This window comes from Syngnathoides biaculeatus, chromosome 10 (genome assembly GCF_019802595.1).
Source record: "Syngnathoides biaculeatus isolate LvHL_M chromosome 10, ASM1980259v1, whole genome shotgun sequence".
Taxonomy (NCBI): Eukaryota; Metazoa; Chordata; class Actinopteri; order Syngnathiformes; family Syngnathidae; genus Syngnathoides; species Syngnathoides biaculeatus.
The window spans coordinates 6,612,792-6,640,107 of record NC_084649.1 but is presented as its reverse complement, the minus strand read 5'-3'; the positions used below and the strand labels follow the sequence as shown (position 1 = coordinate 6,640,107).

Sequence of the window (27,316 nt, the reverse complement as noted above, 5' to 3'; positions counted from 1 at the left end):
GTGGCCCTTCTGTTTCTGTACCATCTGACATTTGAGTGTCTTTAGGTGTTACGTGACAAGGATATCTGACTCAAGGCCCTAGAGGGCTGCTACTACTCCTGGCTGAGGTTAGTCTGCTATTAGGAGCCTGAGAAGGTGCCAGCAAAAATATTATACTTTAGGCCACAGAACAAATGAAATATTTGAAATTAAGTGGATATTTATTGCTACGTGATGCTTTTCTCGATCCATTAGGCATTTTGAAGATCGATCTTTAAGACCATCCACATCTTCATTATCTCGTAGATCATCCTTCTGAGCTTGGGGGGGGAAACAAATCACATGGAGCCAGGTCAGGTGAGTAGGTAGGTTCCTCAAGCATGGTGAATTTCTTATTGGCCAGGAACTGATTCTTTTTGCGCAGTAAACGAAACAAACTCAACGGGATCTCTTCATTTGAACGTGAGTCTGTATGTGTGCGAACTTGTATGTGTATGTGTCTGTGAGTATGTGTATGTGTTTTCATCTTATTACTTACACTATGGTTGTATTTGTTATTATAGATTTTTATTTGTAAATAAATAATCTTATTGCATAATCTTCTTTTGGTTACATATTGCTTATATTTGTAGAACCCTTCCGATCTTGGTCTCATCAGACCAGATAATAGTTTTTCTCACCATCAGTCCTTTGGGTTTTTTTGTGTTTGTGACTTGCCAGAATTCTGTCCCTGAGCTCTTCAGACAGTTCCTTTGACTTCATGTTTCTCATTTGCTCTATCACAGTGAGCTGTAAAGTCTATATCGACAGGCGTGAGGCTTTTCTACTGAAAGCCCGAGTGATATGCCTATAAACATTCTAAAATAGATATTGTAATGAAAAATACATATAACATTATTCATTTCATACGAAAAAATAAATATCAGTGGAGTGCGTTTCATCCATCTGCAAAGTTGCGGAAGAGTCACTCAACATTGAAGTGGTAGCCATATTGCCTGCAATATCATCAACAGATGTCACACTGGGAGATTTCCCATTGAAAATATGTAGTGGTACCTGCTATGGGAGAGGAACAACAGGGATTTTTTGATTAATCCGACGCCCTTCTGACGCGGTAGCTCTTTTCGAAGAACATCTCACAATCTAGTGAAGTGAATGGGGCAATATTACCCTATTGTTTCAAGCCATATTTAGATGAGATTTGGATCACATCTATGGCGATGAACAACGCCGCCGACAATGGCGCACTCAGCCGCGAGCAACGACAGTGCCGTAAAACGGTCCAGCTTGGCGCTGCGATGAGCCACCCCAGTCGAACCCGTGATCAGCGGACGCGGCACTAAAACCCTGACCAGCGGACTTGGCGCTGACGTGCACATCGACCGATTAAGCCTGACTTATGTACGCGGATCTTTTGTTACGTTCTGAGAGGATTACGTCCCCTGCCCAACTATAATTTTTTTAATAGCTCTATACACACTTACCTGTCATTTGGAACCCACGAAGCTCTCGTCCTTTACACCTGTGGAATCCATTTTTCACGACGAACGGGTCTCTTGGAAACATATGAAGAGAAAATCCATCCTCCCGAGTGTTCAAACAATATCCAGCAATACATTGAGCCAGCAATTTGGCTAACACTGAGGAACAAAGAGCTATCTTCCCACAGGTAAAATTGGTATAGTGCAATCCTGGTGATAACGTCACTTCCTGCTTCTTCTCCAAACCAAATCCCTCGAGAGGATTTTCATGGCAGGAGTTACAAAAACCCAAATATGTCAAAATCATGTTTTGTGGTGAGAAAAACGGATGGGTCCATTCTGGCTGCCTTCTTTTTTTAATTAAAACACACTAAAAATCATGCATTTCATGTCAGTCAGTATAACCAAACACAGCTCAACTCAATTGAAGGTGTAGAACCATCGCAAATGAACAGCACCTGAGTTAAATATGATTGTCAAAGCAAAGGATCTGACTAATTATGGCTGTTTGATATTTCATTTTTTCTTTTTTTTTTAATAAATCAGCAAAACCTTCAACAATTCATTTTTTTCTGGCAATATTGAATGGTGTGTGTACATTAATGAAATTGAAAGAAATTAATTTATTTTAACAAATGGCTCCAATGTAACAAAGAGGGACACATTTATGTGGGCGGGGTCTGAATATTTTCCATACCCACCTCGACATACATGCAAATATACAGTACATGCATATGTAGCTATATAAATAAATATATTAACAATTATGGTGTTGATAATCAGTTAAGGTGGCTCAGTGGTGCAGCTGCAGAGCATTGGCCTCACAGTTCTGAGGACCACCTGTGTGGAATTCATAAGTTCTTTACGTGCCTGCGTGGGTTTTCTCTGAGCTCTCCGGTTTTCCTCCCACATCACTTAAATGTATTAATTGGACACCTTAAATTGGCCTTAGGTGTGATTGTGAGTGTGGCTGTTGTCTGTCTCCATGTGCCCTGTGATTGGCTGGCAACCAGTTCAGGGTGTACCCTGCCTCCTGTCTGATGACAGCTGGGGTTTGCTCCAGCTCTCCCGTGACCCTCGTGAGGGTATGTGGCCCAGAAAATGGATGGATGAATGGATGATAATGAGTTATTTTGTCTTTGTCAGGATATTTGTATTTAAAACATAATTGAAAGTAATCAAATTGCATTACAGTGTACAGTATATAAAATTTGTACTCTGTACCCTAGCATACTTGGGTTAAATTGGTGATTACATTTTTAACAAATAACTTCTAACTGTATTGAATTACAATTTTCAACTAGTCCCATTAAAAGCCCGTTTATACCCACTGGGGTGAGGAAAAATATTGTTGGACACTGTGAAATAATTTGTAAATATTTCACACATGACTGTATTCACATTAACATACTGTACACACTATATCCTGCTTAATGTATTATCTGTTATGTATAATCAATTGTACTCAGTGCTAAAACATTACTTCAATGTGTAATGTTATGTAATATCATGCATTCATTCAATACATAATTTTTTTCATGGACAATACAAGTGTATTATTATTAATCAATAATTAATCATGTCACTCTCAGTATGATACTTTCCTTTTACACTGGTTGTATGGATAATTTTCTGGCACAATTGGGGTAATATCATTCATCAATATGTCATTATCCTGTCAGTATTAAAAATTCATCTCCTTTGCAAAAAGGATCCCACAATACGTACACTATGTCTCTTTTGCACTCGTGTATGGATGCTGCTCTGGCATAATTTGACGACTTTGATCATTTATTACCTCCTACCAAAGTAACATGACTCAAATTTTGCAATGTTTCTGCTTAGAAAGCAGTAAATGGTTGATCTTTTTCTTACATTATCGTGAAATACTGAATTGATAACATAATGCATTTTAATAATGCTGAAGTGAGACTACCCCTCAACTCAGGCAATAGCAGACTATTGCCTCCAAAGAAGAGTAGCATGCGGCATGTCATGGGACAAGAGATACACCGATGGTACGTGTTATTAGTTTAGACCAACTTGCACCCTTTGATATACAAACGTACAATAAAACACATAATTAGCAACTATTTGTAAATAAAAGGCACATAAGGAAAAACTGTAAATTATGAAACAAAGGCAAAATATTTACAATTGGAGTCACGAGGCATTCTGGGATGCCACGTCCTCCCGTCTAGGCAGTGATGCCACGTATGAGTGAAGTTATTTTCAACACGTGGTTATCACACGCGTACATTCGGCAATCGAGGAAGCGGAGACGCACATTTTTCAAGCTGTCACTATTTTGAGTGTGTGTCATTTAAAGGTAAAAATATTGAAGGTCATAGTCTACTTTATGCTGTCGACAAAGTGCTATATAGCTTCAAAACCACAACATTCATTTTGAAGAAACATTGAAAGTCGAGCAGTTACATTTCAAGCTTACAGAAAACGCCCCACTAGTAGATTTAAATACAGTTAGATACAGTAGCTATGGCTGCGATTGGCTGGCAACCAGTTCAGGGTGTACCCAGGCTCCTGCCTGATGACAGCTGAGATTGGCTTCAGCATTCCTGTGAGCCTCGTGAGGATAAGCGGCTCAGAAAATGGATGGATGATGAGTAAAGTAGATGAGTTAAGTAACTAAGTCACTTTTTCATGGGAACCGTGGTAACACTGCTTGCCACAAACCATAAGGCAACGCCTCAATTTCAAACTATTTTTTTCTTCCTGCTTGGATTAGACTGGAATATTTCCCTGGGTTCCCCCATTTTATCAGTCACTTTCAATTTTGTATGCAATACTGTATGTGCAGTGTATAAAATAATGAAATCTTTACGTGTCATGCTCCAGCCTGAGCTGTGCGGGTGCCCGCGCGGTCGCGCTAATTGGGAGGCACACACCTGCGCCTCATGCGGGCTGATTGGCCCCGGTGTATATAGGATCATGGGAACGACTGTTCTGGCGCCAGATCGTTGAAGTTCATGTCCCGTGCCGGCACCCCCGTATCTCTGATCGTATTCCTGTGTGTACCGACCGACCCCATAAGCCTGACTCCTTTGACACTTCTGCCTTCCTTGATCGATCTCCTGTGTACCGACTCCTGCCTGCCTGCGGACCCGCTCTCTACGCCCGACGTCCCAACTATCGCTGCTGCACCTGACTGCCTGTCCGATCCCCGACCATTGAATAATAAACGGTTTTCCCAAATTACCTCTGCGTCTCCCGTGTCCTCCTGCATTTGGGTCCTACCTTCGTTCCGATGGGTCATGACAGAACGATCTGGCCAAAACGGGACCCAGCTGGAAAGCCCCTCCGTCACCGGGACCGACGCAAGGTAGACCGACTGCCGGAGGACCAAGCCTGTCCGATCCGGGTAGGCTCCAGGATGTCCTCCGCTTCCGTCTCATACGCTCCGCCGGTGAGCTACGAATACGTCCCGACCACGACCCGTCCCATACCTCATATTCTTTTGGACTCTGATTTTTCGAACTATGATGAGGACCTTGATTTGTATGATCGGCTGCCTGACTACGACTCAGATTATTTTGATTATGAATCTCTTCGCCCGATCCTTCATCCCAGTCAGTTCTCTTCAGCTCCCTGCGTTTCCAGCACCCGAGTGTCTTCGCCCGGTAGGTCCGAGTACACCAATCTGTCTGTGGGAACCCGCTTGGCCATCTACTTCCGCGTGGCCAGAGGAGACGCCCAGGCCGGGCGCTCCCTTGTGCCTCCCGCTGCGCGGCAACAAAGACGCCGTCCTCGTCCTCCTTCTCCTCGCTGGCAACGGTGAAACCGGTAGACCCGCTGCTGGTGGCGAAGCTTCCAGCCCAGGGGGAGGAAGACCCGCCAAATCACGAGGTGTTCTGCCGCGAAATGCGGGCAGAGATAGAGCGGCAGAGCGAAGAATTGGCGGCTCTCATAGTCCAGGTCCAGCAAGGATTGAAGAACCAGCCAAGCCAAGCTGACGTCGCAACTGCTACTGACTCGCTGCTGATGCAGATTCACGCTGCAGTCGCTACGTATCCGCAACGAAGCAAGGCTCATGTCACTGTCGCAACGGATCTGCTGCCGAGACACGTCCACATTGCAGTTTCAACGTACTTGTTACTGTCTTGTGCTCATATGGCAGTGGCAACGGATCCGCTACCGAGCCAAGCGCACGTTGCAGTGGGAACGGATCCACCACCTCGCCACGTCCACGTTGTAGTTTCGACGGACTCGTTACTGTCTTGTGCTCACGCAGCAGTGGCAACGGATCCGCTACCAAGCACGCCTCATGTCGCTATCGCAATGGATCCGCTGCCGAGACATGTCCACGTTGCAGTTTCGATTGACTCGTTACTGACTTGTGCTCAAGCGGCTGTGGCCACTGATCCGCTGCTGAGCAGAGCTCACGTGGCAGTGGAGACCGACCCGCCGCCACCTCATTTTGATGTCCAAGAGGTGGCGCCGTCTCCACAGTCGCTTCTCGTCCGTGTCCAGGAGTACCGGTGGCGACCGGTCCGCGGTGGCCCCCCGTTCCTGCTCCGACGGCGACTAGCACGCCCATACGTTCCTGTCCAGGAGGAGGTGGCGATGGTTGCGCCGCCGCCGCCTTCTCACGTTCCCGTCCAGGAGGAGATGGCGATGGTGGCGATGGTTACACCGCCACCTTCTCACGTTCCCATCCAGGAGGAGGTGGCGATGGTGGTGATGGTGGCACTGGTTGCGCCACCGCCTTCTCACGTTCCCGTTCAGGATGAGGTGGCAAGGATGCCCCTGCCGCCTTCTCACCTTCCCATCCAGATAGAGTTGGCGAGGACGCCGTCACCTCACGTTGGTGTCCAGGAGGTGGCGACGGTTTCCCTGCCGCCTCACATTCCTGTCCAGGAGTACCAGCGGCGACCGGTCCACGGCCGTCCCACGCCCCTGTCTCGACGGCAGTTCTGATGAGCCACCCCGGAGCTGGAGGGTCCTCGGGATGGTTGTGGCGGTCATGGGTCTGGTCCTTCTCTCCATCATCGTCTTCGCTCCTGATGGCTCCCAGCCGCTTCATGACCTGGCCTCGTTAGTGACCAATCCACGGCTGCCTCCTGACCAAGCCTCGGTGGCAACCAATCCCTGGTCATCTCGCAAACACGTCGTGGGAGGTCCTCGTCCAGAGCAGTGGCATGCCTTGGTCTGGTTCCTGTGTCGCCGTTTGGTTCCTCACCGAGGTCACCCACCCCAATCACCCCGTGGGGACCCTGGTGCTTGGCGTCCGGGTCGTTCTCCTGACCTGTCCACCCAGACACCTCGTGTTTGCTGGCCTGGATGGCCACCAGACTGTGATTGGGGGGGGGGGGGGTCGTTGTCATGAAACGCATGATTTTTAGTATGTAATTAATGAAAAAATGGCAGCCAACATGGACTCATGCGTTTTTGCACCACAAAACATGATTTTGACGTATACAGCTATTGTAACTCCCACTATGAAAATCCTCTCAAGGGATTTGTTTTTGAGAAGCAGGAAGTTACTTATGTGGCAGGACCGCCCTCAAGTGGACTTGTTTGTTTCTAGTGGTTTTACCTGGGGGAAGGTAGCTCGTTGTTCCTTTCTGTTAGCCAGAATGCCGGCTCGTTGCATTGCTGGACATTGCTTGAACACTGGAGCGGATGGATTTAACCTTCATAAGTTTGCAAGAGACTCGGTTCGTCGTGAAAAATGGATTGCACGGGTGCAATGGACGAGACCTTCGTGGGTTCCAAATGACTAAAAAAAAAAACAATTGTTGGGGGGGGCGTAATCCATAAATCAGGGTTGCTAAATGTGTCAATGTGCGCATCGGGAGGCTTCTGTGCAGCAGCCACTGAAGCACAGCCTCCGTAGGCCTTGTCGACAAGGTTGAGCCAGCCGCGGCCTTGTCGGCCGGAAGTGGGTGTTTATCACCGCTGCGCGGAGGTGGATAGGGCAGGGAGGTGTTTTGGCCGTGATCGTAGGTTATCAAAATATGGCTCGAAACAATAGGTTAATATTGGCCTGGCAACTTCACTTGGTTGTGTGATGTTCTCTCATTCGAAAAGAGCTTCTGTGTCAGAAAAGGCATGTTTGTCTCCCATAGCAGTGTCCACCGCGTGTTTTCAATGACGATTGTCCAGGGTGACGTCACAGACAGGGGATGCAGCCAATATGTCGACCACTTGGATGTCGTCGAATGACACTTCCGCAACTTTGCGCATGCTCATATTTATTTTTCGTATAGACATTGAAGTGAATAATGTTATATGTATTTTTCATTTCAATATCTATTTTAGAATGTTAATAGGGATGACACCAGACCTTTAAAAGTGTTAATGTATTGATGCAATTATCCAGAATATGGTGTAAGGTGAGTTCAGTCAGGCATCAAATTTATGGCGCAGTTTTTAAGAGTGTTTTGGACAGATGCATGCTTTTCACATTTATCCATTTTATTTCTGACAGCTTGATCTCTTTTGCACTCATCCCTTTTCTATTACAGTGCACATCATGTCCAATCGATACTGGAATGTCTCTTACCTATTCATAACCTGCAATTATTTCACGAATGCAAGACTTGTGAGGTGTACTGTACACACAACACTGAGATTAAGTGCAGACGTATGTGAAAATAAATGTTGAATGTGTGATTTGTTTTACTCTAGGTTAAAACAAGGCCAGTTTTTTTCATGACTAAAAAATTAAAGTGTGTGGACGATGAAGATATGTCATTTAATGAGTAGAATATTGTAAATCCTTTTAAAGCTAAATTTAAATGAATACACAAAAAGAAGAGCTATTCAATGTTCAAACTGGTGAATGTTATTGTTATTTTTTTCTCTCATTTTGAATTTGATGCTTCCAACTGGTTTCAGAAAAGCTGGGACATGATAGCAAAAGACTGGGAAGGTTGAGTAATCCTAAACAAACAAATAAATAAACAAACAAACATACAAGCAAAATTACCTGTTTGGAACATTTAACATGAGAATGGGTGAAATGGAAAGAGGTGAGTATAAAAGGAGCATCCCCAAAAGGCTCGATTGTTCACAAGCCTAGATGGGGGGAAATTCACCACTACGTGATCAAATAATTGAACATTTCAACAATTTCAAGACCTTTAGGCATTTAATTGTTTACGGTTTGTAACATAATCAAAAGTGAAGACCATACAGTACATCAATTACACCCACCATCAAAGATAAATGTCGCCAGTTTCACTTGGCCCGAGCCACCTGAGATCAACAGACGCAAAGTGTGAAAGTGTGGTGCCGAGCCAACATTTTAAATTGTTTTTGGAACACATGAACTTTGTTGTCCTTTGGACCAAAGAGGAAAAGGACCAGCTCGATTGTTATCAGCATTGAGGTCAAAAGCCAGCATTGTGATGGCATCGGGTTGTGTCTCTTTTTTCAAGCCCGTGGCATGGATAATTTGCACATCTGCAAAGACAACATTTTTGATGATAGGGACATACTGTATGTACAGGTTTTAGACTGACATATGCTGCCATCCAAGCAACATGTGATCCTGGGACATTGTTGCTGATTTCAGCAAAACAGTGCCATGCCACATTCGGCACAGATTTCAATCGTGTGTCTTTTTAGTAAAAGAGTGTCAGTACTAGACTGGCCTGCCACCAGTCCAGACCTGTCTCCCAATGAAAATGTGTGGTGGATTATAAAGCGCAAAATATGACAACAGGGTGCTGGGCAACTCAACTTGTACATCAAGCAAAAATGTGAAAAAATACCACCTAGTATTAGTGTCCTCAGTTTGCCCGCTTACTACAACATCTGGATTTCATTGGATTTGGGGTTTGTATACAATACTTTCTATATATTTTTATGATGATAACTTATTACATGATGATAACAAGTGATGACATTTATGGTAATGGAGTTTTACTGCTGTGACACACATCTGCTCACTTCCCACTGAGAAAAATAAAATGCATGCCCAGAGTTGATGATACGAACTCAAATGAGCTACACACATGAAATATACTTGGATGCTGAGTGGTCACGCATCCTTGGACCAGGATGAAATGGGATGTGGGATATTTATGGATATTAGGATTTGTGGAAGTGTTTAATGCATTATCAACATTGGACACTGCAGTCCTTCTTCTTGCAGCCAGTCACAAGAGTATCTATCCAAAGACTTCTTTAATCTGATCGCTTTCCTATAGATTCCAATTGTTTGTTCTTTCCTCAGGACCACCACTTTTCATGTTTTATTAATGTCATAGGCTGTCGAGGTGGACTCTCCTAACTGACTTAGCAAGTCATCCCTTTCCTTGCCACAAATCAAATTAGCCCTGCCTGTGATTAATCATCAGCGGGGGCACTCTGTGAAAGGGGGCTGACACCTTATTAATTTCCTTAATTACATCTTCAGAATCGTCCTGTCTAATTATGCAGCCTTTGACTCCCAACTCTTTCAACCTGGCTACACAAATTATTTGTGCAACCGGGGGTGTTTAAATGGATTTCATTTAGTATCATCAAGTGTGATTAATGCAATAAAGCCTTAGGTGGGCTTTCAGGTAAGCTTGTAAACTGAAACTGAACAGCTCGTGGTGATGCTTGAAGATGGTTTTAACACTTATTAGGGTTGCTCCCTGAGATTTTTGGAGATTCCAAATTACAGCTTCAGAAGCAAATTTAGTATATTCATGTTCTCTTACCATGCCTTGCATTGTTGTCTATACAACCCTTGAGAGTGACTCTTGACCAGTCCAGTGGTGCACTCCACCTCTCAACCAAAGTCACCTAGGATGAGATCCAGCTCACCTGTGACTGTGAACAGGAAAATACAGATAGATGTGAATGCAATGGTTTTATGAAATTTCATTTTTTCATCTTATGCCATTTATCCATTTACTTCCATCACTTTGATCGAACATTAGTGCAATCGCCGTAATATAAAGACTTGGACTTAATGTGGTCGAAGCAATTCTATAAGTGTTCAAGTTAAAAAGGCAGATTTTTTTGGGAGGGTGGAGTGGTGAGTGCACGCACCCTATTTATGAATCATAGAAGAAGGAATGTGCACTTTAATCTATGACACAGTCCAGACATTCATTTACCAAGGTTTCCACATGGTGAGTGAGTTTTAATAGGTTTGCTCTGAGCGCATGAGAAAAATGCACCGGCACCGGTATGTGAAATGAGAGCAGTGGCACGGGACCCATCACCTGCATAGGCCTGCAGCGTGTACTATAAAAGCGTGACAATTTCTCAACTGGAGAACCTTTGAAACACATTTCTTTTGTATTCAATTCATATGCAACACCAACAATTCTTTCACGTGTGCCACATAGCTATAGGTATAGCTATATATATATATATATATATATATAGCTATATATAGCTATTAGAACACAGTTGCAGGTGGGTGCATTTTATAATGAGATGCATGCCCTGAGGGGTCTTTGTATTCATGCTGTAAACAGCTCAATATTAGGTCAGTCAGTCAGTCATATTTGAAAGATGCAGGACACTTTGACTTTTACTGAAGTTGATAGTGACAAGTGCAACATTGTCACACACTGAGATGGGCTGTGTGTACAGGACATTATGGTAAACTATATGTAGAAAATCATTCAATTAAATCTTAGAAAATGTGTTGTGGATTCAGGGTTACCATTAATGAAAGAAATGACTTCCAACTGGCAAAACACAGAAATAAGTACTGATATGCATGATCTTTTAATATTATTATAAAATTATATATATATTTACAGTGTAAAGTGTGAGACATTAATCAAGCACCTTCTACAAGACAGTAAATAAAATATCCCTCTGTTCCCTCTGAAACATTGATTGGGGTATCCCCACCAGCAGTCACTGTCAGGTGGACACATGTGAGAAGTTGAGCTTTAAGGTTAAAAAGAGTAATTGTGGTGCGTTGTGTTTATACAGTGGGCCTTTAATTACACTAGGTCATATGTGACCACACGGGTTAAACTACTCAATCATAAAAATACATTTTGTATTTTTAATGGCAGCTAATGTTTTGTGTGGATGAGTGAGGACTACCAAGGGAATTTTGGTGAAACGTGTACAACTTTTCTGTCCGACAAACATGATTCTCACTCGTGGATGAGCAACTCACATGAGTCCACGCAACAGCCGCTTTACTCTTATGCATATAACTATCATTCTTTAATGAATTAAAACTTAGTTTGCTTTCAAACATTACATTAGACTTTATTGATGAAATGCCCCATACATTATTATACAATTGTGCCTTGTGCACATATCAAGTACAAGTGACTTTTTAGTCAGATATGTTATACATGCTTGACACACAACATACCTGAAATCGGATGCCTCTCAGACTTGTGGTGCTATAATAGACTAAAGAGTTAAAAAGAAAAACATAAAATATGAATAAATTGGTATGTATAAAATATTGTGCCTTCAGGTATAGAGAATGTAACCAATATAATCAATTGGTCAAATGGTGAATATATCTAAAACAAATAATAATCAAATAAAATGTACAAGGGTGCACCTTGATCATCAAGGGCAAAAGGGCAGGTACCCAGGCACCCATATATATATATATATATATATATATATATATATATATATATGCTTTTCCGTCTGAACTCTTCAGGTTCTTGAAAATACCAAACCCACCACTAATGAACATGTCTACAGTATATGTATAGAGCTCGTGCACATGACGTCACCATTTTCATGGCTCCATATTGCCTGTCAAAAAGAGCTGCTCGACAGTGTGAGGGACATTGATCCGGAGCAGAATATTTACAATGCCCGAGACTTGTTGTGCTGTTGGTTTTTACAACAGACATTCACAGATGTAATTCTATAGAATACCAACTGAAAAGACCCGAAAAGATTGATGGATTTCGGCAATTAAACGTGATGGATGGTGCCCAACCAAATACACACGACTGTGTAGCGTTCACTTCATTTCAGGTAGGAATTATTCTTCTCAATCTCTAATTCCCATGGAGTATATATAATGCCAATTTGGATCATTTGAGAACAATGTATTAAAAAAAATAAGAAGACAGGGAGTCATCTCCAACGCACACGGAAGCATGTTGCGGCCACACGTCAAACTTTGGTAAACCTCTCCCCGACAGATGTTTTTTTTTTTTTTGTTTGTTTTTTAAATATGCATTCTTCTCAAATGAGTCCAGTTCATATTGAAAAAAAGAAAATAAACTGTCGGTCACACAGAGGTTTATGTAGATTAATGTGTGCCCGCAACACGCTTCCATGTACAGGGGCTGAAGCCTATCCCAGCTGTTTAGTTTCTTTTTTTTAAATACGCATTGGCCTCATTTGAGAACAATGCGTATTTAAAAAAAAAATCGGTCACAGAGAGGTTTACGAAGATATGCGTGTGGCAGCAATACGCTTCCATGTATGGAGGCTACATTTTTTTGCAGTCATAGCTACTGAATGAGAGTTTATGTAAAACCAGGGGTCATTTATTTAAATATTAGTAATTGTATTGAAAAATGTGAGTGGGTCCATCACAATGTGTGATTTATTCTTGATTGAGAACAGAACCAGCAACAAAGTATTTGTTTGCGTCCAGACTTTTGTACACTTTGAAACTCTTCCATGTTAATCTCGATGATTTACTCACCAGATACATGCATAGATCTAGTTGTCCACGACAAGCGGAAATACTTTATAAATAATAATAATTTCTTATTGGCAAAAACATCGACTTTGGCATTAAATACGGGTCCTCTATGCCAAGTATTTATTATTTTTCCACGTACCATCATTTCATTACCTTCTAAATGTTTAACGGTATCGGGCAGAACTCTGGGCGTGGTGCTGTAAGACGTATTTTCGCATCGTCTCCGACGGATTTAGCATTGAGCAATGCTTTGCTTGACCAGCAGTATGGCCAGTCACGTGACTTCGGTGACATAGGTTAGGTGCACAAGCTCTATATCTCCATGCAGATCCAAAGTGTGTGATAACTAATGTGAAAAATGTAATTAAAAAAAACAAAACAACAGGTGGCAGACAGTATTGTGTAGTATGATAGATCAAGTTTTGTACACAGAAATGGCAGTCGAATAATTTTTAATTTGCAGTGCTTTGAAGAAAATCTCAGTCATACATCATAATAACTAATGAGACTTGGACCTTTTTTGTTGTCTCCCTGTCTAGTGTGTCACGACAAATACCCAGTACTGTAAATAAATAGTGTTGCTGGGTCGGGCGGAAGTGTTTCACTGCCATTGTGGATCAATAATCAACGTCTTGAGAAAAAGACACCATTCTATTTGGGATAATAGCTTTAGGAAAAACAAGGTGAAGAAGGTAAGACAAAACAGCAATGCTCTGGACAGTCATGCTCCAGTGCTGTGGTGGGAATAACATCGAAATTGGTTTCTTCTCTGTGCTCATGTTGACATTAAATTCTCGCAGTAGGGGTGGCTTCTCTACCGATTGAGAAAAAGGAGTTTATCTGCCATTCTGTATGTTTCTGTCCTTACTACTACTCCATATTGATTTGTTGCTCAAATGTAATTGCACATTACCACCTGTGTAGCAGATTATGATAATCCATGTAAAATGTCACTTTGGCAGCCTAAACCAGATCCTGCACAGAACAAGAGTATTCTTGGCACTGTGGAGAGGTCATGCATGTACTTATACTTCACCTGGCTTGATCAAGCAATAATCCTTAATCCATTTGAGATTGATTTGGCTCTCCAGTATGGGTCTGTCTCTTCTTGGTCCTCAAATTTTCTTTATGAATTCTATCACTCGTGCCTCTAAAAGACAAAGATACAGTAGTTGAGGGTTCTAGGCTGGAATCGTTCAAAAGGGAGAACACAGCCTGCTAGACAGAATAGAATGGAGGTTTGGACCACTATACTCCTTTACACAGGGCTGTAATGTAGTGATGCAGTGGTCCCCAAACACAAGGCTGTGGGCCATGTAGTCTGCTACAGATCGTATTTAATGAACAACAAGTCTCGACTTTTTTCAAGCGCTATGACCCCTGTGGTATATTTAAAGATGCGTCTAAAATATTGTTGTTGTTTTTTTTTGTCACTGGTGGCTGTAAGTTTTATACGTACAACAAAAACCTGTTTGAACGTAATGGTTAAAAAAATGGCCATGCCCTTTAATGCATTCAGGTATGGTCATGTACACATGCCCCCAATGTGTAGAAGAAAAAGACTTTACGTTCAGCGCACATAGAAGAAAAAGAAGAATCTACGTATTGCAAAAACGCACTGAAAAAGAATTTACTTAGAGCATGCGTAGAAGAAGAATCTACCTCAATGCTGCATGGACGAAGACAGCGCTAGTTTTTGCAAAATGCAGCACAACAAAACCCAAAATATATATTTTTAATTGAATTAATTTAAAATCTGTCATAAAGCCTGGCCGCATGTGAAAGGGGTCCTTTTCTGAGGTCTCCCAGTGGATCTCAAAAGCACGGAGAGTGTGAAAGAATCAACCATCGCCAACGGATTTCAAAAGGCTGGACTGCTACGTGAGGAGAAAAGCACAACTTCAGCGGTAACTCGAGATGAATAGGACATTGGAAAGCGATACAGACACTGAAATGGTGTGTGACTGAGACTTTCTGAGGCTCTTCAACTCCAACACGGAAGACGACAACTTTAGTGGTTTCAGTGATCAGGAGGAGTGGGAATAAAAATAATGACTTTTCTGTTTAGTTTGAGCTGTTTTACTGCCATGTTATAGTCACTGCTTTGAAACAAGTTACAACTATACAAACTATGCACAAACATAAGAATCTCCAAAGGGGGGGGTCAACATTTTTTCACTCACTTATACACACACAAGGAGCCTGCTCTTTTGGCTATTCACTCCTGGAATGTTTGTCACCACCTTTCGGGCAACGGATGGTTACCGGTCTGTGAAATATATGTACTTTACTTCCGCGGTCTAAGGTGTGAAAAAAGGTTGGGACCACTGTTCTAATGCGCTCCACTTTACCTCCCTTAGTTGATGAGACTCCACATTTTTGATGGATTGCTTTTGGCAAAAACCAAGTGATATGAAGAAAAAAAACTTGCAATTGAGTGCTTAGACAAGGTCATTTCTTTCTGTACATTGTCAAAACTTTCTACTTGACAATAAGTTCACTGTGCATCGTGCGTGGGCTGGCTAGGTCCACAGTGTTCTGTCTGCAGAAAACTGCCTGAAGGTCAGGCTGCTGCTGTGGACTATTTTATGCAAGGGCTTCACGACATATACAATGTTCTGACCTCCACACACAAAAAAGTAGTCTACCTCTTTTTTATACTTCCATTCAATACTTCAAACTATTCACTTTAAAATTCTAAGAAATAAGATGTTTTATTGGGTTGTAATGAAGATCGATAAAGGCATAAAAGGGCAGATGTCCACAGCAGATTTTGTAATGCATTGGAACTAGATTTGACTTTTAAAGCCTGAGGTTTTAATCTCACCAGTTCATTTAAACTTTAATATAAGTTTTGCATTATTGTAAAGGCCGATACACCGTAACTTTCTAAATCCAAACCAATCTTTTATTTTTGTTGAGTTATAAACTGCAATTCCAAAACCACAGTTTCCCATTAAATAATATCAGGTGAATTCGTTCATTCCAGATTGAAACTGATGAGTAGTTGTTCAGAAAATGCAAGTAACATATGATCATTATTTATCATTCAACTGTACATAGAGGAAAGTTCACAATTGTATAATAAAAGTCAAATAAATTAAACCTACACACTTTAAAAAACCTCACACAGAATGGAGATGGTGTAGTCCGAGAATGCTGTTTGTGGTATTTTATCAGTACATTCCTCCCTCGTTTATGGCAGGGGTTATTTTTCCAGAACCCCCTGGAGTAAAATTAACATCCACAAATCAACAAATATTTATGTGTTTTATTATTTCAAAGAACTCATCACCTGGCAAACCCCAACCACAAAAACTCTTTCTGCACTGCAAAACTTCTGCCACTCACTCAGAACCAAATTTCGGAGAATGGCTTTTAATTTGTTTCAAGCACCCGCCACCTTTTTTATACTGACTGTACATTTGTATTATGTGCTTTTTCCGCTTTGAGATTTTGCACAATAAAAATTGCATTATAAATAAAGTGTGTTATGAATAAAAATATATAATAATAAATATTATTATTAGGATTAGTATTAGTAGTTGTAATAGCAGCAGTGCACATTTTAGTGTTCTGGATAATTACAATGCAAAATATTCATGTGAGGTAAAAATGTTTTTCCTGTCCACTTGGGATTGCCATGTTCACGTTCTGCACTGTCGTATCTGTGACTTTAAATGCAGACCAAAGCAATGAATGATCAGTTGTCTGAACCCCTAATTGCTGGACTTTAGTTATGTGTGACCATTGTACTTCCTCTTAAGGAATAAAAGTGAGCATTGGATAAAATCAGGCCTTCAGCATGATGATGGAAGGTTAAGCTATGGTGTGTTTGGGCATATTCAGAGAAAATAGTTTTTGATGATGATATACAATGTCAATTTTCCTCTTTAATAAGTATGAATTTCATCCAAGGGTCACAGGGGTGCTGGAGCCCATCCCAGGTTTCATCAGCCAGGAGACGGGGTACACCCTGAACTGTTTGCCAGCCAATCACAGGACACATAAAGACAGACAGCAGTCACACTGACAATCACAACTAGGGGCTACTTAGAGTCTTCAATTAATGCATGTTTTTGGGGAGGTTTGAGGAAACCCACACAGACACGGCGAGAACAAGCAAACTCCACACACGGGGGGGGATTTGAGACCCAGTCCTCAGATCTGTGAGGCCAACCCTCTAAGTAGTTGCACCATCGTGCCGCTGCATGAATTTCTGTACATTAAAAAAAAAAAAAAAAGAAATGACATTCTCAAACCCATCACTCCTCTGTACCGGCAACAAGGTATTCTGGTTTCATTACCTCAAGGAGCACCCTCTGATCAAAAGCATCCACATCAATTAATGTATTGGCCATTGTCATATTGTCATCCCTCTGCTTACTTCAGAAGATGCATAGCACATTATGATAATATACAGTAAACATCTATTTTTAAAAATGCAAATGTTGCAACAACACGATCTCCCTAATGAGATTTATTAGAAAGACTAGACAAGGGTTAGGAGAATATTCAAGAGTGGTATTGAACCAATAAATTCATTGTTGTGGTTGTCATAGCAATGATTGTCATGATCCTGCCGCTTCAACACGAGCTGTGCGGGTGCCCGCGCGACTGCCCTAATTGGGAGGCACACACCTGTGCCTCATGCGGGCTGATCATCCCCCGTATATATAGGACCCGGTGACGACTGGTCCTCTGCCAGTTCGTTGAGCTTCATGCCCCGTTCCAGCACTCTCGTATTCCTGATTGAACCTGTGTGTACCGACCTTCGTCCGTTCGCCGACCAACCCCGTAAGCCTGACTCCTTCGATAGTTCTGCCTGCGCTGATTGTTTCCCCATGTACCGACTCCTGCCTGTCCGCTCATCCGTTCTCTTCGCCCGACGTCACAACTACCGCTGCTGCACCGGACTGCCTGTTCGATCCCCGACCTCTGCACACAATAAACGTGTCTCTTCTTGAACTACCTTGCGTCTTCCGTGTTCCTGCATTTGGGTCCTAACTCTCGTTTCCGATGGGACGTGACAGAGATGATTACTGCTGTAATACCAAGTGGCATTAACGCTTAAACCCAGAATAAGATGGACCTTGTCATCCTACAGTAATAGCTGCATGCATTTATATGAACAAACACTTATATGCCAACAAGATTCTATACGGAAATAATGATTCTTGTGTGTGAATCAGTGATAGTGTAGTTGTATGTTTACCTGACTTTGGTGCAGGCCATGTGGGTTCAATTCCCACTCAGTGATAATGTGAATATCAGTGATAATGTGAATATGATTGGTTGTCTCTGTTTATTTGTGCCCTGTGACTGAATGGTGACCAGTTCATGCTACGTATTGGGTTTTTTTTTTTTTTGCACGAAATCACCTGGGATAGATTCCAGTGCACTATGACCCTGAACATGATGAGTGGTAGTGATTTTCTTCTTCTAAAAGCTGCGTGTGAATCATGTTTACATTTCAGACTATGAAGAAAAACTGGTTTATCACACAGTGAAGTCTTGTGACTGCCCAAACTTGGATATTTCAAGTCACTTGAAACTCGAGAAAACACTTTGCTGTAAGGTACACATCTTTTTCCTGTTGTTTCGGTTGTCTGTATGGCAACATTAGCTTAATTTTTATGGTTATAAGATACCATTAAACATGCATCTTTGCAATCACAGACATTGCAGTCTAAATTTAGTAAAGGTGGTGGAGGCTTAGTTCAACATGAATTAAAGGTATTCGTTGCCTTTCCAAGTGCTTCTCATTTTGACATGTATGAAGTTCAAGAATAGCAGATCAGTGTTTGTCTTGACAAATCTCATCAGAAAATCCCAAATCTTGGTAGTCTGAGCCCGAGATAGGAGCAAGACCTTGAAAATGTGGTCTTGAGATTGCTTTTTCAGACCAATCCCAGTCTTGGAGGTTCCAGATCCTGTAAAGAGTATGAAATCTCACGTTTGAACAATAAGTACGAAGGGAGAGGTATAAATATGATAATGTAAGCAGTCCGTAGTATGGCCGTTGATATCAATAATGTGTAATATATATTGGACCGAGTTCAAAAGTATTTAAAGTATGGACAACTGCATGAAGAGGTTTCTCACATGCCTTCTGTCAGGTTTCTCATTAAAATCTGTTCGCGAATTCCTCATCAAGCTTCACAGAACATCACTTTGGTATCCTCCATAACCAAAGCTGAAACTGTTGTCCTACTACTACAAACTTTATTTTGTTTTGTTACTGATGTAATTCACCCTTGGCAATCTGACTTCGGGCAAAAGGCAGACTACACCCTGAACTGGTCGCCAGTCTGTCGGAGGGCAGATATCAACACCATCACTGAGCGGGAAACAATCCCATGCTGCCCGCGGCAAAGTCAGGTAGGTTATTGGCAAATGATATATTTTCATTATTAAAAATAAATAAATAATAAACTGTCAGGACTGCAATGAATGTATGCTTCCATTCTTTGAACATTTGGTGAGCACCACAGAGGTCCACATTAGCTCATAGTAAAAACATGCACATTTTATTTTCTTGTTTTTTGAAAGGTTTCTTTTACAGATGTCAAAGCTGTCAAGCCGGTACCTGCAGAAATGAATGGAAATGCATTCCAGGCCAGTAGTTGCTGAGCATTTCCTCTCACAAGCACAACTGTAATGCTCGCATACACACTACTGAATTTTTTTTCACTTTCATGCAGACAACTGAAAGTTTCACACATTCACTGAAATGTTTTTCATTCACACATGCTGCTGAAATGCTCGCTCACTACTGAAACACGCTCACACACATCTATCTGTCTGCTGCGAGTCATTTAGCACCATTTTGATGTTGCTCTGCTCTGTTGGAATAGTTTTCCAACATTTATATTAAAGTCAAGAGATTTATTTTAATTTTCCAAGCTCCATTTGCGGGAGGTGCATGTCGACTATAACTGGATTGGTTGACATCACACTGTGCCATGCATAACAACATATAATGAAGACTAAGTACATTAATTTTATATACCAAGTGGTGTTATTGCGGTGACTCCTTTATCAGACGTTAGCCTTAGCACACTGCAAAAAAAAAAAAAAAAAAAAATCAGAGAACATAACAGACCTCAATGAATGAGACTTTCCAGTTGCAATTCATTACTGATTACAATTTTTTGGATACAACATGAACATGCTAAGAATCAGCTATCCATCCATTTTCTGTACCACTAAACCTTAGCAGGGTTATGAAGGTGCTGCAGTCTATCCCAGTGACTATATGTTCGAGCAAGAGTCAGGTTACAACCTGAACTGGCCGCCAGCTAATTTAAGGACACATATAAACAAACAACAATTTGGATTCGCATTCCCCACTCTGGGCAATTTAGAATACCTACCACACATGGTTTTGAGATGTGGGAGGAATGCAGAATACCTGGAGAAAATCACGATTAAATAACCAGCCATTGAATACCAAAGAAGTAACTAATTGAGAATTTGATTCAGAATCATATTGATGTGCAGAAATTATACCTGAATGGGAATCAAAGCTCTAAAACATTTAGACTACCTCCTGGTAAAATATCGTACGCAGTAAAATCAGGGCAGTCTTTATATTGTGTGGGGTGATCTGGTCACGGTAGATGAAGCAAGACATGGTGTCCCAGGACAGGATCGGGTGAGTCCACCATTTGCATTAGCACCTTTGTCACCCAGGAACTGCTGACACATTCAAGCCACATGAGTGAGGTTTAGAATGTATTGGATGAGACCTCGATCCCTCTACACCACTGTACAGCTAAACAATGGGCCAGAGACTCTCAACTCTTTCTTACAGCATATTCCTGTCTCTTGGTTTCTCTTTCATAGTTATGGTATTGTGCTTGGAGACACAGGAGACCTTCTGATCAATGCATATGGATTTGCCTACTTGCGTAGATTCATGGCCTGAGAAACGGCAGATATTGCCTAAGGGGCATGGAAAAATGCATAAACAGCTAGGAATCATACACAAAAGACTTTGATCTCGTCTGCATGAGGGGGATAGTGTCCATGGGCACCAAGTGTAATACGATTCCTAAGTTGTTCCCTTTGCACAAGGCCAGGTGAAAAAAAATTAAAATCAGTTTTGCTTCCATAAACATGGACTGCTTGAAATCCTGGATGTATGACTGAGTTACATTGCAGTGATAATGTTTTTAAATAATCTTACTGAGCAGTGTACTCAAATGCATCTGATGCGATTGGCAGCTTCAGGGGCTCATTATTTATTTTAGAGAATCAGTTAACGTAAATCACATTTCTACCTTCCACTCTTTTATTTAGGTTTGGATGTCCATGACTGTCATGACCAGAACACGAGGCTGAACCCAAAATGCACGACTCATAAGACCAGGTACAGTTCGGGAGATGTCTTTATTCAATCCATAGTCGGTATATGGGCAGGCAGTCCAACGAGGCAGCAATAACAGGATCAGCAGGCGTAAGAGGTAGGTACACGAAATAGCAATGACGTAGACGAAGGGTTGCGGGAATGTGACATGAGTCCAGCGATCTGGCAAAGACCAGACTGCACAATGGCAATTTATATACGTGAGCTGTAATCACGAAGACGAGACGCAGTTGCGCACATCTGCTGATTGGAGCAGGTGCGTGTCACATCGGGGACAGACACACCCATGACACCTGACTTTGTAAAATGTTTATTCATGTGCATGTGTACTCTGCCTGCGAAACACATTGCTTTGAACAGAAATACCTTGGCATTTGGTCTGTTTTCTAAACTTAAAATTTTTGTAAAACCAGATTTGTTAGTTTCCATCAAGTGTCAAGCAATCATTTGACTGTGTGAAGACACTCTTGAATAGGAGATGGTTTAAGATCTCAAAAGGCTTCTAGTTTCCAAGTTTTGCATTTTGTGTTGCGAAATATGAGCTACAACACAATTAAGTAGTGAAGCACAACTACTCTTTGCTGTTTGCTTGTTGACCAGGCACAGACGTGGAAATCATTTGTCATAAACGTTACTGTACACATGATTTGATGGGCATGAGACATTCCATCACAAGAGTGAGTTATATTGCACAAGTGGCAGATAATGTCCCTGTTTTATTTATTTCTTTTTTAAATTTGGAGAGTTGACTTGGAGCTTGTCTCGAAGAAAGTTTAAGGAGTTAGTGAGTGCAGCGTGATTTGTCAAGAATACCACTTCCGGCTATTACAATGGTGGCAATCAGTTTAAACACAAGACTATTATTAATTTCCATCCATTATCTGTTCAGTTTATCCTCATTATAGTCATGGGTCTTAATTTACATGTCAAAAAGGTTTCCAGTAATAATTTAAATTGCTAGTATTGAAAGCGCATTAGCGGTCATTTCTAGAAATTGTCAGCAAATGTTTTTTGTAAAGGCACCATTCACAATGACTTATGACCATAATAACTATAATTATAGAGCACAACTTTGCCAATAGTATGCTTGCCAAAATTACAGTTAATAAAAACAAGATAATAACGTGCAGACAGGAAGCGCAGTCAAAGGGTAGAGGAGGCAGTAAAACTCTTGAAGCAAACGAAGCTTTTAATATGTGCATGGGACAACATTCATTTGAGATGTCCTTGGAAGTTAGACACATACAATAACTATCAACACAGTTTGGGATTTACGAGCTAAAAGGGTTACCCTCAGTGCTGTCAGTCGTTGATTAGCTATCCAGAGAGATGAGGACACAGCTGCCGGTCCATCTCCCCAGGAGGTCATTGAGCTTGGATGGATGCCTCTCTTTCGAGATTGCACTTAACCGTCGATGGAAGAGGACCATGGACTGTTATCTATTCATGCTGCATTCCTGTCTACTCTGCCTAAAATGGAGCAGGGCCTCCCTCCACAGCAAGACTCTATCTTTTGTGCACTGAGCTAAAAACTGTTGAAAGGAAAACGTGAAAAAACACCCTTTCCACCTCAAAGCAAAAATTCACTTCATACTTGTACAGGGGGTGGGGAATTCCTTGATTTTCTACACAGGCACCAGATAATTGCATAATCCTCACAACGGGACAATGGAGAAATGGTTTCACTGAGGCCCAATAGCCAAATCCATCTTTTTATACGAGACTACAAAAAGTAAACAGGTCATCATTGTGGAAAAAAAGCTTATGTCAACTTTTGAATATTCACTCATAATTTGTCACATTTGTCTCTTTCCTCATAACAGTTTAATGAGGTTCTGTGCTCCATGAAACTAGACATATTCTGCAATGATGAATGTATAGAAGCACAGCCTCTGGGAGAAATACATCTCAAATGAGTAGAGAAGGGATTGATATTGAAATCAACTTGCAGTTGGCTTGGCATGATATTGGAAATCTTTCTTGTAATTGCTTGAATGAATTGAATGTGCTATTGTGAAAAACCCAGCCTGGTACCAGGGGGATGATATAAATGAAGCACCTCTGAACTGTTTGTGTGTTTACTGCATGTTCGTTTGCTTGGATGCCACCTTTCATATTCGGTATGTGTTGTTGATTGCTTATGCAATGAAGCAAAACATCTCTTCACAATGTTAATACATCATATAAAAGACAAGATATTACAACACATCAAGTAGTCATTTTCCTCACATATCAATCACCACAAGAAGGGAAGTGCAGAGTCCAAATCAGTATAGAAAACGACTTTTATTTCTCCAGAGGCTTTCCTGTAATGTACTTGTACCTCTAGCAGGGGATAACAGTATTTCTCGCTGCAGTTATCAATACCGCCTCTTTGGGTTTGGGAATTTTTCACCTGAATTGTCACAGTCTGGTGTGTGAAAATACATCTACACAGAAAATGTTCACAGATTACTTATGATCACTTTCAGCAGCAAGAGAAACATTAATGATCCAATAAAATTTTCAGGTTTTCATTTATTTTTGTGTTGCAATGTTTGCCAATCCTCCAGAGTGTTTTCCCCATCTTTGCCAGAGAGTTCTGGCTTGACACTGCACAGCAAAATGACCAATTACAGTTATGTTTACTGTTATCTTTGTACCTTTTCCATTACAAGTAAAGTTTTCCTGTATACGTCACTGCAGAGCTCGCCACAAGTATGAATAGCACTTTTACTCCAATGAGAAAAAACAATGTGTGGGTGTTAAGCTCCTAATAGTCTTCAAAATACCTTTCAGTTTGTTGGATCTGCTGTCTTATGTCTTTTATTCACATTATTATATATGTATGTAAATATATACACACATGTTCTTACCTACAAAGAAAACTAGCGCTGCAGAATGTACATTTCTTCCAGGTCAAGCACTCAAATGAAATGTTCATTATTGACCATAAAGGTGAGACCATAAAGAGAGACCTTCAAGTCATAAAAAAAGAAAACGTTGATTAACTCTTTATAGGCTGTTCATTCCTTCTTACTAGTAGTGAGTAGTAGTCCCGACAAAGCCATCTTGTAAGCAAGTCAAACACAAAGGCAGCTATCCACACAAGACAGAAAAGGAAATCAGTGTAATTTCCCGTCTTTGTGCTCAAAGACGATTCCATGCTGAAGTCTGCGTGAGCTTCTCAGCATCTTTACCTTTGAGACAGACAGAGTGAAAGTCTTCATATAATGTTCAAACAACCTCAAAATGACCCCGACTGAGCTGCTTCACTTTTTGAGAGACACAGAGTGAGAAAGAAGTGAGAGAGGGTTGATGGCGAGCTGGCCACAGCTGTGTGGAAGAGGAGATTCACCAACATGGGGCTCCTTGATCAAACAGGGGATTAGTGCGGTTTGAAATCCTTGGCACCACACGGACAAAGCTGTTTTATCTAGGTGGATATCCTTACTGTGGTCCCAGTTAATCCAGTCACAAGCCTTGGATGTAATAGGTTTACACTATTCGTCAGGAAGAGAAAGGGTAGATGAGGGCAAAAGGCTGGGGCAAAGTCCTGCAATGGGAGCGCGTTGTTAGGTCCTGGGATGAATCTGAAACAAAGGAGAAGAAAAGAGAAGAAGAAAAAACAAATGTGCTTAGATAGAACAAAAATGGGCAAAAGTGGACATGGATTAGACCCTGAGGAATTGCACGATTTGTGAATCTCACAAAAACGGGAGTCTTTTGAACTGTTTAGTGCTTTGTAGAGCACTGTCTCACCTCTTGGATCCTGCTGTTGCTAAAACAGACAGCTTAGATGAAGGGAAACAATGCAGGAAACTGGTAGGAAAATGCACAGCTGCTTATTTGGAGCGATACAAGGTGATTTTTTCTCTCAGAAACATTATGCCTGGATCAGACTACTAAACAAATTGGGTCCTTCCCGATTGCACGATGTCCAAAGACTGGCATAACATTTTGTCGTATCTTGGTCATGCAACATGACATGTATTCCGAGACCATCGCATTCCATCTTTTACGATCATTGGGCTTTATCTTGAAAAAAACAAACACTGTTGGAGAGGCAGGACCAGAAAACGTGTTACCAGTCAATGCATCTGGATACACTTGTTACCATGAGGACAACACACTGTGCCAATGTATTGTGTTGGAGCGGGGAACACAACAAAAAGGAAAAACATGGTGGTTGTGGTCATGGTGTTATATTCATGAATTTCTTGAGGTAGGTTCACTGATTTTTTAATACAATACGGCTCACAAGGAGACAACAAAATGTCATGCACCCTAGAAAGCTAGTGCTAGCATGAATGATTATATGCAAACATGCCGATGTTCTGTCGAATAATGCTGTAAAGCGTCGGCAAACATTGGTTTGTGCACATAAAGAATGGTGAGAAAGTAAGCAAGCACAGGAGGCAAAGGATGGGTCACAATACAGAATTTGATTGTTCAATGACAAGATGCACTCTCCAGAGGCTTTGTTATGACTCATTGCATGGAAGATATCTAAAGAATTTATTTTGGCAGGTATTGTAGGCCCAAAGCATTGGTTGTGGATTATGTCACACTACAATAAATTTTGTCATAGGTTTTGTTTGGGTACTCCAGTTTCCCTTCACATCCTCAAAACATAAATTGTAGGTTATTTGAAGACTCTAAAATGCCCGTATGTGTGGATGTGAGTGGGAATGGTCCTTTGTTTATACAATATGCCACTCGGAGTCAGCTGGAATAGGCTCCATTGTCCCCTGCGACCCAAGTGAGACTAAGTGGTATGGAAAATAGATGGATGGATTGATTTTTGGCCAATTTCCAAATTGAATTTCTTTTAGTGTATTTAAGTTAAATGTATGATTATATTAATTTTGGGGATAATTAAGTCTAGGTATTTTATTCTATAGTAATTCTTTTATGAACAGACCCGCAAACTGAGCCAATTCTTAAGCTCTTGAACCTAAACAACAACAGAGAAGTGGTATTTTGAGCAAGCTCGGCAGGTGTGTGCACCTGATTGTGTGAGGTGATGTTTGTGATATTTTGAGCTGTATCACTCTGAGAGGATGTCAGTGGTGTTAAACTATCGCTACTGGACTGCAATGGTACAGTGCTTGTTTTTTTCTGTGCATTAACAGGTAGCATTTTGGCAACACCCAGATTTTCCATTTTTGTGTTAAATGACTAAATGGCAGTGGGAAATTTAACCATTCTTTCTGTCTCTGTATTACTCTCTTACAGATGAACTATGGCTGTCAGAAAATTCTAGCAAGTTTGTACTCACAAAAATTAGGTTGCAACAAATGTGAGTGACATCAAGCATGCTGTAATTGCAACATCTATGATCCGAGCTCCCTCATCTGAAGTCAAAGTACACTTTAATCACTCCTCTCGTATCCACAAACAGACCACAAGTTGTTCATCCAGTAGTTCATTCCTCCCACTGTTGCTTTGCTTTTTCTTGATGGGAATAAATGATGTTTTGATGTATAGTTTAAATCTGGCATCTGTAAACCTACAATGTTATAAAGTTACAATTTGACTTTCATGAAACACATTTTCAAACTCAATAAATTTTTGAGTTGGGAATGTTGAACATCTGGAAAATAGTCATGGGCAAGAATGATTCAATTGGCGGGGGGGTTTCAGTTCTTTTTACTTTGGCAAGATTTTGGTTTAAAAATCATTTACAGCACAATAGAATAACCTACTCTCTCAAGCATTAAGCCTTTTTTGAGTATTTCACTACAGCTGTTGCTCTGGGCTCTATTTTTATCTTAAAATACCAGCTTATTCCAAATACCTTGATGTTATAGCCAATATCTTTTGACATAGTGACACCATATTACCACTTTTAGTGGTGTACATATCTCCCGTCATGTTCAGGTTGTT

At 41.2% G+C, this 27,316-nt stretch overlaps 1 protein-coding gene across 2 annotated transcripts in view; it reads right to left on the bottom strand.

The window, feature by feature from the left end:
• Window positions 1–10,162: 10,162 nt before the first annotated feature.
• The window catches only part of LOC133507494 (chemokine-like protein TAFA-1), a 182,326-nt gene continuing 165,172 nt past the window's right edge, over window positions 10,163–27,316 (bottom strand). Inside the window, exon 6 of one of the 2 annotated variants that reach the window (XM_061832574.1) lies at window positions 10,163–10,244. The gene's annotated coding sequence lies outside the window, so the exon portion shown is untranslated. Of the gene's footprint in view, window positions 10,245–23,604; window positions 25,021–27,316 lie in introns of those variants that run through there. The other variant, XM_061832573.1, reaches the window with a different exon arrangement.